The sequence below is a fragment of the Nilaparvata lugens genome, chromosome 5 (genome assembly GCF_014356525.2).
Source record: "Nilaparvata lugens isolate BPH chromosome 5, ASM1435652v1, whole genome shotgun sequence".
Classification (NCBI taxonomy): domain Eukaryota; kingdom Metazoa; phylum Arthropoda; class Insecta; order Hemiptera; family Delphacidae; genus Nilaparvata; species Nilaparvata lugens.
Genome location: NC_052508.1, coordinates 11,889,376 through 11,905,847, shown reverse-complemented (window position 1 = coordinate 11,905,847; position 16,472 = coordinate 11,889,376). Strand labels below are relative to the sequence as shown.

At 33.8% G+C, this 16,472-nt stretch overlaps 1 protein-coding gene across 1 annotated transcript in view; it reads left to right on the top strand.

Moving 5' to 3' along the window:
* Positions 1-2,009: 2,009 nt before the first annotated feature.
* The window catches only part of LOC111047389 (cytoglobin-2), a gene marked incomplete in the record, with an annotated part of 290,098 nt that continues 275,635 nt past the window's right edge, over positions 2,010-16,472 (top strand). The window contains 1 exon segment of the mRNA XM_039427689.1: positions 2,010-2,150.

Genomic DNA, 16,472 nt, shown 5'->3' with positions numbered 1-16,472 from the left:
TTCTCTCATTGTTATACTGCCTTAAGGGCTCGGTTGCACGTACCTCTTTGAAATTTAATCGTGATTAAGAGTCGGATCATGATTTTAAAGTGTTTTTCTCAGGCGATTTCAGACTGAGTTTTTTGAGTCGGCAGGGCAGGAAGCTCTCTGATTGGCTGATTGGGATGTCGCTAGAAAAAACGCCTTTTGGTCTGGCCCTTAAACGATGATTGAAGACGTAATCCGCTTTACTCATTGCACTAGACCCTGATTTGATCAGAGTTAAATCTAATAGGTGTTCGTGCAATTTGGGTTATATTTTATCTGGGGGTTTGATGTAGAATGAATTCCTTATTCATTGGAATCAGTTGAAGGACTCAATCTATGTTGTCTCTGTTAACTGTTTCTTCTTTCTTTTTATTTGAATATTTTCATCCTATACCCTTTTACTAACTTTCCGGAATCTAATCAATACATTGTTCTCTTCTAATCTTATTAGATACTAGCAGGTAACCAGTGCTCCGCAAGGGTCTATTTTAAAACTTGACAAACAGAAAACTTGACCGAGTGGAATCTTGGAGAGTTTGAAGTAGGACTAGAACCATCCTCGGTTAATTAAGAACCTATATGCAAAATTTCAGTCCAGTAGTTCGGACGTGATGATGCATCAAACATAATTTTCCTATCCCGTACGTTTATGAGCCAGTTCTTTCCTGTATTATAGTATTGATAAGTTCTTGAACTTGGTGCTAACCTTATAAAGTGACATAACTCAAATCTTGTTTAGAAACCTTCCTTGACTTAATGCCAACCTGACAAAATTGGACTGGTTATTGATTAGTTCCCAATTTCAACCATCTCTTTTGAAGAGGAAGTCTCTCTGGCTAGATTATAGTTATTTATTAACATATGGTATGATATACATTTCAATTATAATATTATAGTCATGTTCCATGGATGGAATTTGAACATTAATTTTGAAAAATCTAGAAGGAAAATTGAAATTTGGGCTTCGAGGTGCACGAGATTGATATTTTTAGAATCAATGTGCAAAATTTGGAGATCTAAATCTTTCCCGTTTTTCCGGTATGCAATCCACAAGTTGACATGTTTTGATGCGAACAAACACAACCCTACTCTCCCTTGTTATATAGATAGCCTACTGAATTGTGAATATTTAATGAAGTGCGATATCATTTTCTTTCTTAATTGTAATGTTACGTTATCAAATATGTTATTAAGGCTCGTACTGGAGTTTGTCTGTGAGCCTTTCTATGTTCTTATGGAATGAATAAATACATAAATAAATAAAATGAGAATGGCTCATATTTGTAATAACCTACGAAAAGTAAAGTTTTAGATAGATATAAATAACTATATATAATTGTTTCTAATTATTCTGTGAGATTCAGTTATTCATGAAATCTATTTTTGATTGAAGATTTGTTAGTTTTTTGAAGTGTAAATTGTTATTTTGATTATAAGTAATTGTAGCTTAGCTTACAATTTAATTTGGACTGTTGTGGGGAAAATTTGAGAAGAGACAGTTTTGGGCATAAATCAAAATGATAGGTCTAATAATTGAACTGATCATGATATTAGAAAAAGCAGATTAGAATTACTAATTATAAGATAATATTTTAAATAAATTGCTGGAGCTTTGAATCCATTCTTTGGAAAGAAAACTCAGAATATTCTTCTCAGAACCTCTCTACCAATGATGAAAGTTGTGAAAACGATAGTAGCGAATCTCTCACAGTCGATCATATCCCATTTAATCTTCCGAAACCCTGTCAACACGTATCTTGATTCCGCCAAGGTAGCCCACAAGTTTTGTAAACCTGTGTGGTGATGGCTTCAGTATGATAACTCAACACAGTGAATTGAGAAAGGGATGTGAAGCAAAGGGGGCCAAAAAGGGGCAAAAAAGGGGGGTAAGAGGTTGTTGAAGAGGGGCAGCATGGCTCGAAACGCGCACACTCCACCCAGTGTGTCCAAGCTCTGTTTTGGTAGACAGGTTAGTGCGCGCTGGTCCGTTTAACCGTACGGTGTTCAAAAACTTCGCGAACCAAAACCCGAGAGTTGAAACGAGACAAAGAGCGGAAAATTGTGAGAGAGAGAAACACATCGAACCACCCAACAACATTTCCAGAGAGAAAGTTTTCATAGAGGTAAAACCACCAGCACGTATAGTAGAAACTTTTAATACGTTTGTATGTACGTGAGAGAGGAGTTTCTCAAACTTCTCCTCTAATTATCCGTATTTGTGTATAAACAAAAACAGGTCGTATTGGAAATACGACTAGTGCTGGCTGGGATTGATGTGGGAGTTTTTGATGTTTATTGGGAGGTTTGGAGCAATGAGATGAGTAATTCAATGTGGAATTTCTGGGCGAAAGGACTGGTCCATTAGTTTCGAATGTATCGCTCTAGTTAGAAACGTTGTTGCAAACTGTTGCAAGCACTGTACTACTCTGAATTATCATCTACGTTAGTGGATGAAGTATATTTCGTGCTTCAATTAGAGCACAACTTTGTTGAAATAATATCTTCCATGATCTGTTATTTCGGATATTATCGCTTTTGCACAAACAATTTACTGATACATTTTCACGAGATTGGATAAAATATAGTTGTGCTCCAAACATACATGGTACAATTTTGTTAAAATATTGTTCTTCATAATTTGTTATAATTGTTTATAATATTATGGCTATTGTGGGATGAGTTTTCCCCAATGAATGGATTCATTATCTATAGATAAATCACTGGAACGTTTCCAGAGATAAATTTGATAGCAAACTTAGTTAACCTTTGTACTATTTCAATAATTTAGTATGTTCAATGTATGTTATAACTTTTCACATTGATTTGTACATTCGATTCGATAATATCCTTGCTGATGATTTCAGAACAATTAATTGATAATGACAGGTGTAAGAATGATTAATCAATTATAATATTGAAACAATAGTATGAGCTGGGTTTACACTGGAGTAATAACAAAAGTTTTTATCATTTCTGTTATTAACTGATGTTAATAACAAAAGTCATTAACATATATGTTAATAACATTTCCTTTATAACAAAGAATTTTCTGTTAAAAACACGAGTTATAAACTTTTGTTAAGAGAACTTTTTGACGATTCAGTCAAGTTAATAACTTTTGTTAATAACTCGTGAACTCCGGTGTAAACGCAGATTAAGGAAAATATGTTGAGTGGGAGAGCACTTGATAATGACACATGAAAACAATGATGAATTATAGAAAAAGAAACAACTTTATGAATTTTATTATATCAAAGCTGCATAATAATAATAAACAGTGTAATATTAGTGTGGGAAGGAAGGCTTCATTTTTCAGAGTTTATTTCAAGAAATTGGAAATTTAACTTCTAGTCGTCGCTTATCCCTTTTGGAAAAATTGGTCTTCTTGGAAAACTGGTTTCTTCCTGGGAGATTGAAACCCTTTCCTACATATTCTTCATCAAATTCGTGACTCACAGTAGTTGATCCAACGTGAGTAATTTGAAACGTCTTTTACAGAGTGTTCAGAATGTTCCATGACACTCAGTCTTGAATTTCTCCATCCATTATTTACTGCTGTATGTTTCAACAACACTTGAAGACCATAATTATTGTATAAAATATGAAATATTCATGGCATACATTGTCAAAAGTCATTGTTGACTTTGTTGACAATGAATCCCCTATGATTCGAAAGCATGCTTCACTCATTGAGTGAATATTTCATATTTTTCTCAATTATGACAGTCTAAAAGTCATCATTTCAGTGTTAAAACTTAATGGAACTATTTTAATTCGATTTAATATCTTGAGCCCCTATCAAGAATTCGCCAAATTCATAATTCCTTCCCAATTCATAATTCCTTCTCAATTCATAATTCTCTTTCACTTTTTTCTAAACAAATGCCCAGAAAAAGAAACTAAAGAAACAAATGCCGGTTGGCTCAGATCTGGTGTCAGAATTTTCAGGCTGTATCTGATCAATATCAGGGCTTCTGACTTAACGGCTGTTTTTAGGCAGCTTGGATCAACAGATCAACGTGTTCATTATTTATCTATTACAATTATTGGGGATATTTCCCGTTCAAAATCAAAATTTTTCTTTGCTCTTCAGTTGCTAGTTCAATATTACGTTTGAACTATTCAACCTTTACTTCGACTTCTTCCCTAACTATTCAACTATTACTCTGACCTCTTGTCACTCTCTCTCTCACTTTTCTCCCTTTGTTCTTATAAGCGTTGGAAACAAGGATGAGAAATGAGACAGGATTGGTCCAGCCAAGAAGGCGTTACCAAGACAACGCTGAAACAGGATAGAACAACAAGAATTTCGGCCGGAGCATCTGTTCATATCTCATGGTTAGAGAAGCCGGAAATTCTAAGTGGAAGTTTCCTTGTACTGATTTGACTTCCGTGTTGATTTTGACCCTCTGATCCTCTCGCTTTTCCTACAACGGTTACAAGATTCGACGTGACTGGAAAGGAAATCTTCACTCCAGGAGATCTAGCACTTCTATAGTGAGGTCCATGTTATAATGGCCGCTATCTGATTAACACTGATGTTGCTATCCTTGTCTATCAATAGACAAAGTAGATAGCGGTATCCTTTTCCACTTCCGCACCGTTGCCAGTTTGATTTTCAACAATGTAAAAATATAATCAATCAACAAAATACTTAATCTCCATTATGGAAATTTATTATTTCATCAATAAAAAATTATCTACTGACGAATAAAATATGATTGATTATGAGGTGAAAAAGTAATTATACAAAATAATATTGCCAAATCCACAAAAATAAGTTTATTTGAAAACCATACTTGAGTTTCAACGCTATACTTGGCAACAACCGCCTTTTTTGATAAAAGTATCATAGAACATTCTTATAGATGACATCTTTCTAGTTTTAAGAAGGCCTTTAGAATGATGTACCACACAATGGGTGTTTACATTTGAAATATTGGAGTTACAACCCCTAAGTCACCCCATTATGGGGGGTTGGAATTCAGTTATACGTCAAATTTGATCAATAACTTATCCTGGAAGTTAGAGTATCATATCTACAACAGTCTCCAACTTATTGAAGGGTTCCCATTGATATGACTCAGCACTCTGTATAATCTACTCAACTGGTTAGAATGTTATCTAGTGTTATCGGTGATTGTATTTGTTAATCATGACCCAAACAATTTTTACAGATATGAGACTTGTGGCAGTTGATAGAGCTTATCAATGACTTTTCTAGGTATGAATATGATCAAAATCTTTGGAGCCCTTTTAGAGAAAATCACGTAAAACCCTGTTTTTGACCACATTTTCGCCATTTTAGCCGCCATCTTGAATTGCATTTGATCGAAAATGTTCGTGTCGGATCCTTATAGTGTAAGGACCTTAAGTTTCAAATTTCAAGTCATTCCGTTAATTGGGAGATGAGATATCATGTACACAGACGCACATACACTCATACACACACACACACACACACAACACACACACATACAGACAAATACCCAAAAACCACTTTTTTGGACCCAGGGGACCTTGAAACGTATAGAAATTTAGAAATTGGGGTACCTTAATTTTTTTCGGAAAGCAATACTTTCCTTACCTATGGTAATAGGGCAAGGAAAGTAAAAAAGTAAAATTAATGCTGTTTGAATAAAAATCATTGTGAATAATCACCCCTACATTAAAATTATGTTAAGAGTTGAGAGTAAGCTGTTACTACTTTGTTAATCAAGTTAATCAATGGAGAAAAAATGCCAACCCTAATCAGGAACTAAACCTGGGTCATAGAATTAACATACACGGAGGTATGAACTTGTCTTTTGGGCAAAAATGGGAGTGATGCTGAAAAATAGGCCATTTATTATTGTTATAAATCGCACGAGGTCAGAGCCCTGACGTGATTAATTGCGGTAATGAATGATTAATGAATCTCTTTCTCCTATTTTTATGGCTTCTTTCATCAGCGTTTTTGTTTAACCAAAAAAACTGCAGCGGGTTTTCACTTCTTGCACTGCTAAACTTCGTAGTAAATGGAAAGAGAAGTGTGAATGTTCGTAGGTAGTCCTCATGAAAGACTGTAGTTTTCAATGGCAGAGTTCATTCATTCAGCATCTCTTCGGAGGAACATTTTTTAGAAAGGGAGGGATTAGTGTGGAGAAAAAGATAACGAATTGGTATCACAGTTTCACGGGTTCTCATGATTCTCAAAGATCATAATATGTCACGAGATTGTATTTATGAAATAATATGAATAGGCTATAACAACAGATCAACCTGTTCTAAGATCATGATCAAAATCGAATTGAGAGAATTGCATAGAGTTGCTTCTAGTATTCTCTTTCTTCATAAATAAAGATCTAACATAACATATCACCATAGAATAAGCAATTAATACCAAGCGATTATCATGTCGTGTTACATAGGAAAAACTTCTATATTATGATGCATAATCACTCTCATCAGTATGCATTTAATCATTCGAAAAAATTTCCAACTTCACTAACGTAAGAAAAAGTTTGATATTCAGATTCAGATTCCTTTATTCATGTGTTTAACAGAACAAAATTCAACTTGCGTTATAAATAAATACCAGTAGCAGTAAAATAACATGGTGAATCATTTTAAACTAAAGAGTTCTACAATAATATCAAGCTAGAAAAATGATGGAATATGCGAAAGTTAAGGCTGTGAAAAGACTAAAAATAAACTTTTTACTCGAGATATTTTCCAGAGTTTTTCGATTTGTATATCATGAAGCTGTCAAAATGAAAAAGTTTTCTCAGGAAAACATTTTTTTTCTGATCATTACGTTTTTAGATATGAGCGCCTAAAGTTTAAATTTTTGGGACAGAACATTTCAAATTCGGTAAGAGATAAATCCATGAGACTTGGAGGATGGATTCTTCGTGGTATTGTTGATTTAGTTAAACAACAATTTTCTAAAAATATCAATTTGAAGATAGTTATCAAATTTACTAAAAATAACCAAAAAAAAACTTCCAGTTGAGTTATTTTTGGTAAATTGAATAACTTTTCCAAAAATTGATATTTTCAGAAAATTTTTGTTTTACTAGATCAAAAATACCATGAAAAATCCATCCTCTAAATCTCATGGATTCATATCGTACCGAATTTGAAATGTTCTGTCCCAAAAATTCAAACTTCAGTCGCTCATATCTCAAAAAGTAATGAACGAAGAAAAATGTTTTCCTGAGAAAACTTTTTCTTTTTGATATCTTGATGATATACGAATCGAAAAACTTTGGAAAATATCACGAGTAGAAAGTTTATTTTTAGCCTTTGCTCAGCCTAAAGGTACTACTGTAATGTTTTCAGTATATTGTGATGAGCAGAGAGAACCTATACGATTGTTTTTATATTGCCAATATCTATCTTATAAAGACTGTTTTATACTATGGTGATATGTAATGTGAGATAATTATTTATGAAAAAAGAGAAAACTAGAAGCAGCTCTTTGCAATTCTCTCAATCCGATTTTGATCATGATCTTAGAACAGTTGATCTGTTGTGATATTGATCACAATTTCACTTGGTTCTCATGATTCTCAAAGATCATGTGTCACGAGATCATATCCTTCAATTCACACCAAGAGATTATCCTGTCTTGTTACATAGGAAAAACTTCTTTATTATGATAAAACTCTTTATTATGATAAAACTCAACTTCATGCGATTCTCTCAATTTGATTTTGGTCATGATCTTAGAACAGTTGTTGATCTGTTGTGATATTGATATTTTTGTATAACAGTTGAATGTTTAATCCAAACTTCACTTGCTCCGGAAAAACTCTAATGCTATGATAATAACATATATGACTGCAAATACACTGTAGATTACATCTGAAGTATCCAAATCCAAATCACTATGACTTGTTAACAATTTCCAAGCTCACTTGCATCAAAAAACAGATGATCGGTTGTATTATTGATATTATTATTTTGATAACTGTTTGTTCCCAGATTGTTTGTTCCCAGCTTCAATTGCTTCGGAAAAACGTTTATCAGTGTGAAAACGGCTAATGGCTGGTGGGGTTGGTGTATCAATAATGCTAACATCAAAATCTATAAATATTAAGTTATTAACATTTTGTTAATTAACATTAAGTTATTAAAATTAACGCAGCTTTACAAGTGATCAACCTTCTGTCTACTCACGTTGACTACAAGTAACTCTACGCAATTTTCTCACTCCAATTATTATCTCAGTTTTGTTGATAGTAAGGGGATTCTACAAACAACTCCACGTGAGTATCTCACTTAATTTCATTTTATCAGTTGATAGTAGTTTGTTTCATACTTTTTATTTGTCAGCCAACACAAACATTTTGTATTCGGGCCATGTGTTGACATCTCACTTCTGTCCCCCTCTCACTCCAGTCAAGTATCGTGTGTCACATCTACACTCCGTTCTCGGGGACTTATCGATCTGCAACTCTATAATTTAAGTTGAAGTTGCAACTTAAGTTGGACTAGTTGATTGCTTACACTGCTCTCTGCCGGCCGCCGTGCGTGACAATAATAACAAAACTTGTATATATAGCTTACAATAAGGTTGTAATATATAGCTCACAGTAAATATAGGGCGCCTAGAATGTTATCTTGGGGGGAAATGTGGAAGTTGTGGGGGACTTTTAATGTGGATGGGAAACTTTTTTTATAATGTGGAATCATTGTTGGTCGTAGTAGCTGTAACTAGAAATGGACTTGGAGAAAAAACTGTAATGAGAAAAATTTCATTCCAATTTTTATAATTTCAACCTAGAAGCATGTGAAGCGTTTGTGTTATTGATGAAGAAACAAACAGTGGATATTTTTCACGAATGAGGTTGTAATGTGGTAAAAAAAAGCTTTACGTTGTTACACCAATTGTATAATGTGGTGTTCAGTAAAAGCACGTCGTTACTAGGTTTATGAAACCGAGATGATATTGAATAATTTTTCAGACAAATAAGTTTATCACAGATTTTATCAAGGAAATATGGTATGTTCTTTTATAGGAATTTTCAAGAGAATATGATTCTATAGTGAGGTATAAAGGCAGTATTGCTATCCTTGTCTATCATTCAACAAAGCGGATAGCGCTATCTCTTTCTCGCATTGATCTGTTATCAGATCGTCTTTTAACAATGTAGAATAAATAATCAATGAATGAAATATTTCATCTTAGTTATGAAAATATTGAAAAATATAATTTATTGTTCAATAAAATATAATTGTTGATTTTAAACGAGAATGGACCTTTAAAATTACATCAATGAACCTGTATCAGCAACCGTCTAGAGAAGGCTTTGACAAGACAGAGGATCGGCAACGTTTCTCTCCTATCTTTCTCCACTGACTGACTAACGTGGACCTCACTATATCAATGATGTTACAACGTTGAAATATGAGAAATTACCGAGAGAAATAAATAAGTTGAAATTTGGATAACAAGTGATTGAGGCTTCAAAATAGACAGGATTCAAGATTTAAATGGTTAGCAGTACAAGATGAATCCGAGAGATAACGATGGACAGGTGAGTCTATGAATGGAGATTTCGAAGTAACTGAAGAATAAACAACAGACCAATCACAAACAAGATAAAGAATAGAATCATGAATACATATAGGCTATGTAACAATATTCATTGTTCCAATTGTGAATGATGAGGATTATGCGAATTATCGCTGCTTTGCCTTTCTGCATTGTGTTGTGTCGACTCTGTAAGTGTGTGCGTCGAAGGCACACTACTAGGAAAATCAACGCTTTTCCTGGAGCATCAGCTTGGTTCATTATAAGGTAAGGAATTTGTGTCCATTAAATAAATCATGCCTTATTTGGTTGGGAATCTGGAAAATAACTGTCGCTTGGTGGGAGAATGTATCTTAAATTGTAGTTGTACCGTTCCATTCTATTGGCGGAAATTATGATTAATATTTTCTAGAAAATAGTAACTGCCAATCACAGTTAATGTTGGTTAGGTTCCTATCTAGTGAAGTCTTACTTTAGTGGAATTAACTCGATTCTGTCAGTATTTGTTGTGTATGACGACAATATACATCCTATTAAACTTATACTGACAGTAATAGATGAATCTTACCATATTGGAATTCAGTTTCTTCTGTCAGTATTTGTTGAGGTGACGTCAATATACCTACTATTTAACTTATACTGACAGTAATAGATGAATCTCACTATAGTGGTATTCATTTAGTTCTGTCAATATTTGTTGTGGTGACGTCAATATACTTTCCATTTAACTCATACTGACAGTATTAGATGAATCTTACTATAGTAGTATCCATTTTATACGGTCAGTATTCGTTGTGTATGACGTCAATATGCTTCCCATTCAACCAATGGTGACATTTTCGAGTGAGTCTCAATAAAACAGAATAACACTCTAGCAGATAACACTGCTCCGTTGCAGCTTCACTCTATTCAGAGAGAAGCCACTGAGACATTCTCCAAGATATTTGAATAGATATGTACTGATGTCTGCTCGAACAAGGGCATCAGCCATCAGATGACATCAGACGACATCAGACATCAGATCAGTAAGCCAGGCTACATTGCCATTTTCAAGACTCGTGTTTGTGGCGGCCTGATTCTGATATCTACTCTCTCTATCTACTCTCTCGCTCTCAGAGTAGATGATCTTACACAATGTTATTCGTTGGGTTCAATGGATAGACATAACAAGAATGGATTTCAAATATTCATTTCTTCATTTGTGTGTACACACAGATGTGAAGTCTTTCATAGAGGGATCTGTGATTTTGTGTAGTGTTGCCCACACATTGTAAATTGAAATCTGAGAAATAAAAAATAGCATTATTGAGAACTAGCAGGTTACCCCTGCACCGCAAGGGTCTATTTTTAAACTTGACAAACTGAAAACTTGACGTAATGAAATCTTGAAGAATTGAAAATAGGCCTATATTAATGCCCGGTTAGTTAAGAGTCTATATGCAAAATTACAAGTTAATCCAGTAGTTCAGACGTGATGATGCGTCAAACATTTTTCTATCCCGTACGTGTGAAAGCCAGATCTCTCCCTTATCATAGTACTAGCCGTCAGGCTCGCTTCGCTCGCCATATCCGTCTAGGCTCCGCCCCCTGTACCCCTGACTGGTTCGTCCAGAAATGAGATCAGCGGGCTCGCTTCGCTCGCCTGCATTTTTCATTTGAGCATGCTTCATTCCATCAGAAAGTCAAAGTACTGAGAAAACGCAGAAAAACGCTGATTTTGGGCGTATCTTTGATGAAATATTAAAGTAACCTCATCACAACATTTTTAGACCCTACCTGAACCTCTGTCTAAAATTTGGACATTTTCTGTCTATTACTTGATGAAAGAGCTGAGAAAACGCAAAAAACGCTCATTTTGGGCGTATCTTTGGCGTTATTTCAAATTCATTCTAACACAAATTATTACACCCTAGCTTAGCTTCTGTACTAAATTTGAACAATTTCTGTTCATTTGTTCTCGATAAATCTGAGAAAAAGCAAAAAACGCTAATTTTGGGCGTATCATTGACGTTATAGCAAATTCCTTCCAACACAACATTATTACACCCTTGCTGAGCTTCTATACTAAATTTGAACATTTTCTGTTCATTTGCTCTCGATAAAGCTGAGAAAGCGCTAAAAAACGCTGGAAAAATGCAGATTTTGGGCGTATCTCTGGAAATTTTTCCAAATCTGTTCTTATTGCGCCTCTAAAGGGCCAACTCAACATACCTACCAAATTTGAACGTTTTTGGTACGGTAGATTTTTAGTTCTGCGAGTGAGTGAGTCAGTCAGTCAGTCAGTCAGTGAGTGAGTGAGTGCCATTTCGCTTTTATATATATAGATAGATAACAAGCATTTGAAAAAGAATTCGATAGAAATTCCCAAATATATAGCCATATCTGAATCTGTGGAATAAGAGTATATTGATTTAAATCAAAAAGTCGGAAAAAATGTATTGTTTTTACACAATAATATTGATATTTATATATATCAATGAGGAAATGGAGATAAGGAAACATATCGAGCTGGAGAAATGATGGAAGGGAACCTCAGTCGATGATTCTATTGTATGGGAAGAACTACTATTATAGAACTACTATTCTACTCTAGGGGAAGAACTGTTAGGATTGTTGAATTCATACACTCAACATAATCATTTCAAATTCAACGATAGGGTTTTTGAACAAAATTAGGAATTGGCAATGAGGTCACCCCTCCCACCCCTTCCAACTGAACAATTAATAGATAAATTGAATGAGTATATCAGTTTGGAGAAAATACAACTTTGTAGCTAAAGAACTACTTTCAACTTGATGTAAGTAGCTGCTATAAGTTCCATACATAACTTACCTTTGGAACTCAATTTTGAAGTCTGGAAAGTTCCACAGTGAGATCTACTTAGACTGTCAGAATTAGTTGAATTGGTGGCAGCGATGTTTTCTCGAAAGAAATGTTGAAAGTCTGAATTGATTCCACATCTATAGTGTTCAGCGAGCTTCTTTGAACGCTTTGGATTAGACTTCTTTGAACGTATAGAGTACAATGTGAAACTAAACGCTATTGACTAACTTCAATCTTCAAGAGAACACTTCTAACTAAGAAGTATGTTCGTGATGAAAACTTTGTGTCGTGCAGAAGTTTTTACTATACTACTTGAATTGATTTGAGTTGCATATTATTGTAGAGGAGAAGTGTACTACCGAGTGGTGTTCTGAAACACAAATTCCATGGATTCGAGATCGAGTTGACAGTCATGTAAAAGGCAAAGATTAATTTTAATTATGTAGTGAGAAATAAAAATGGAAATAATAAATTATTTTACATATTATTTATTAATTATTTTATACATAGAAATGGAATAAAAGTTACCAAGTACGTTACCCGTTTTTATTCTAAGAAATCACACCTAGTTTTAACTCATTAGATTCATTATTATTCGACTGAGTCACTGTCAATCTTGTAGAACCGTTCCATAATGAGATGGGAACACACATATATCGTTGAATTCTTCAGTTTTATTTGGTACAGGACGATGGTTTCGTGACCACACGGGTCAAATTTTCAAGCTGACTGACACAGTACATGATCCAGAAACGAAACCATGATCCTGTACCAAATAAAACTGAAGGATTTGATGGTTATGTGTGTTTTTATTTCATTCAAGATCCATTATTATCGAGTGTGGATAAAAAGTGTCTATTATTCTCGATAAGACGCCATTTTCACGTCTCATTCTCTTCAGTTAAATCTAGGTACATTCAATTTGAAGATAGTTTTATAAATTAATCTTATTCATGATTTCCAAAAATCGTCATACGTAGATATCTTTGCTCATTTCAAGGGTTATTTGATAGGTGAAGAGTAGGCTATCTGAGGTTAAATGATGCTAGTTTTTAAGTTCCAAGTCCATTCAACATCCAATATAAAAATTTCATATATCTATATAATAAGAGAGAGTAGGGTTATGTTTGTTTGCATCAAAACATGCCAACTTGTGGATTGCATACAGGAAAAACGGGAATGATTTGGATCTTCAAATTTTGCACATCGATTCTAAAAATATCAATCCCGTGCACCTCGAAGCCCGAATTTCAATTTTGCTTCTAGATTTTTCAGAATTAATTTTGAAATTTAATTCATGGGAGATTAATTCATAACTATGTTGATATAGAACTATTCTAGGTACATTGATCTAGAGAGACTACCTCTTCGAAACAGATGGTCAGAATTGGTAACTAAATTAATAGCCAGTCCAATTTTGTCAGGTTGACATCAAGTTGAGGAAGGTTTCTGAACAAGATTTGAGTTATATCACTTGATTATGTTAGTATCAAGTTATGATATGTTGGTATCACAAATTTATCTATACTATAATAAAGGAAAGAACTGGCATATACACGTACGAAATATGAAAATTATGTATGACGCATCATCACGTCTAAACTACTGTACTGAATTCAACTTTTAAATCTGCATACAGTTCCTTAATTAACTATGCCAACTTCAAACTCTATAATATTCCACTCAGTCAAGTTTTCAGTTTGTCAAGTTACAAAATGGACCCTTCCGGAGCACGGGTTACCTGCTAGTATATTATATATGAATATAATTTCTTGAATATATATTTTAATATGAATTTGCATATATTTAACATATTCAATTCATTAAATTTCAATGGCCAATTTCGTATGTTTTCCCGATTTTACAGACTAATCCACTCGCAATCAAAAATGTTAATTCTGGTTGTTGGAAATTCGACAAAACTAAGTTTGCGAAACTTTACGCTGTGCAGGAATGTTTCAATTCACTTATTAAACGGCAACACAAGTACAGTACTCAAATCTCTGGTTTCATCGCCCAATATGTTAATCCACGCCGTTAAACTCGGTTTAGAGTACAGAATGCGAACAGTTTAGCGAGTGAGTTTTCAAAAGATAACGACGGCCATAGAGTTTATTGCAGATTATTCACATGTCTCAGTGCACCGAGGGAATAATTTTGTTGAAAGCAATGGTTTGGTGAAGAGGAAACGTTGTTTAGTGCAACGGTTTGTAAAGATGGAAACGTGCAACTGCTGCTTTCAATTCAATTTGCCTCTTTTAGGATTCTCATCTTTAGGTATTTGAAGGGAGGAAATTGTTGAATGCTTGTTGCAAGCAACTTGTTTAAAGCAGTTTGAGGTAAAGCTTGTTGAACGTATATCAAATGTTTGTAGGATGCTACTTGATAAACAGCTTGTTGAATGTTTGTTGAATGCTAGGTGAATACTTGTTGAAAGCATATTGAATGCTTAATATTGGAGAGTCATTGACTTGACGATTATAAATTCGAATAGCATATGGCCATCCAGCTGATTTTATCATGTTTTTCAGATGATCTTGTTTGTTCATGGTCATGCATGCAGTACGAAAAGAATTAATTTCTTTGTTATTCTTCGAACAATCTGGATAAATAAGATATCCTTGGAATCTTCATAAAATTCACACTACTTCTGAAACTGAAACTGACCCCTTATAAGGGGTGTTTCAGAAGTAGTGTAAATTTAATCAAGATTTCAAGGATATCTATTTATCAAGATTGTTCGAAGAATAACAGAGAAATTAATTCTTTTTGTACTGCATGTATGACCAGGAACAAACAAGATCACCTGAAAAACATTGTAAAATCAGCTGGATGGCCATATGGAGCCATATCGAGTTTCAAAGCTTCATATTAAATACAATAATTGGAATTGAAAATTAATATTGATGTTTAAATGGTGAACAGTGGTCATGCATGCATGCAAATAAATTAATTTATTTGTTATTCTTTGAACAATCTTAATGAATAAGATATCCTTGAAATTTCGATAAAATTAGCTGAATTTTTTGTCTCGTGTAATATTTTTGTAAAGTGAACGGTTTTCATGAAATTTACAATCAAAAATTTAAAATGGCCGCCATTTTGGAAACTTACATTGAACATTCTTTATTTTATTTTTTAAAGTTTATAGCATGAATATTCACGCCGAATTTAAGATCCATACAACATTTCGTTCTTGAGATAAAAATTCCTAAGTGAAAAAACAATATGGCTGCTATAAGGATAACCGCTGAGTTTTGGTCACTTCAAATACGACATTTGCAGTCTCGTATCATCCGGGAACAATACCCTATAATGTTCGACACTACTTCTGAAACACTCTGTATATAAATAGATAGCTCATTTTAGAAAATTATGTCTATTCAATGAAAGATTTCCCAAAATAAACAAAATAAGGTAGAACACAATACTTCAAATACTATACCTAAAAATAATAGACTGCAAGGGTGTGTCTACTCTCGCCCAATGCCAGTAGAGCTCAACGTTCATTGGTCAACAGCTAATAGCCAATAGTAGGGCTTCACCCGTACCATACATTCTGCTACTCTATGTTTAAAAGGTTACAGTTTACCATAGTAAGGTTCACGTTATAATGGTAGTGAAGAATGATAGGAGAACAGCGTTGCCACTGTCCTCTATAGCTGACACCGGTATATCTGATGTAATATTAACTGTTCATTCTTGTTCAAAATCATAAATCAATCATGTTTTATCCGTCAAGAAAAATTATTTCAAAATTATATCTGATGTTATATTAACTGTTAATTCTTGTTTAAAATAATCAATAATGATTTATCTATCAAGAAAAAATATTTTTTAATTCAATCTATGAATTTATTAGAATAGATGAATTATTATTTATTCATTCATTTACATTAACCAATGCACAAATCAAATACATGATTAGAAAAGGACCAACAGGACTAGCCCAAAATTGTTCCCTTTCCGAATTTTGATAGTAGTAAGCCAATGTCTAAAAGGTAGGTTATGTTGCTTCACTTTGAATCAAATTCCGAGTCCAGAAATATACAAACCAAAATTTGGAATTCAATTTGATTGAAAACAGAAAAGAATCAAAAT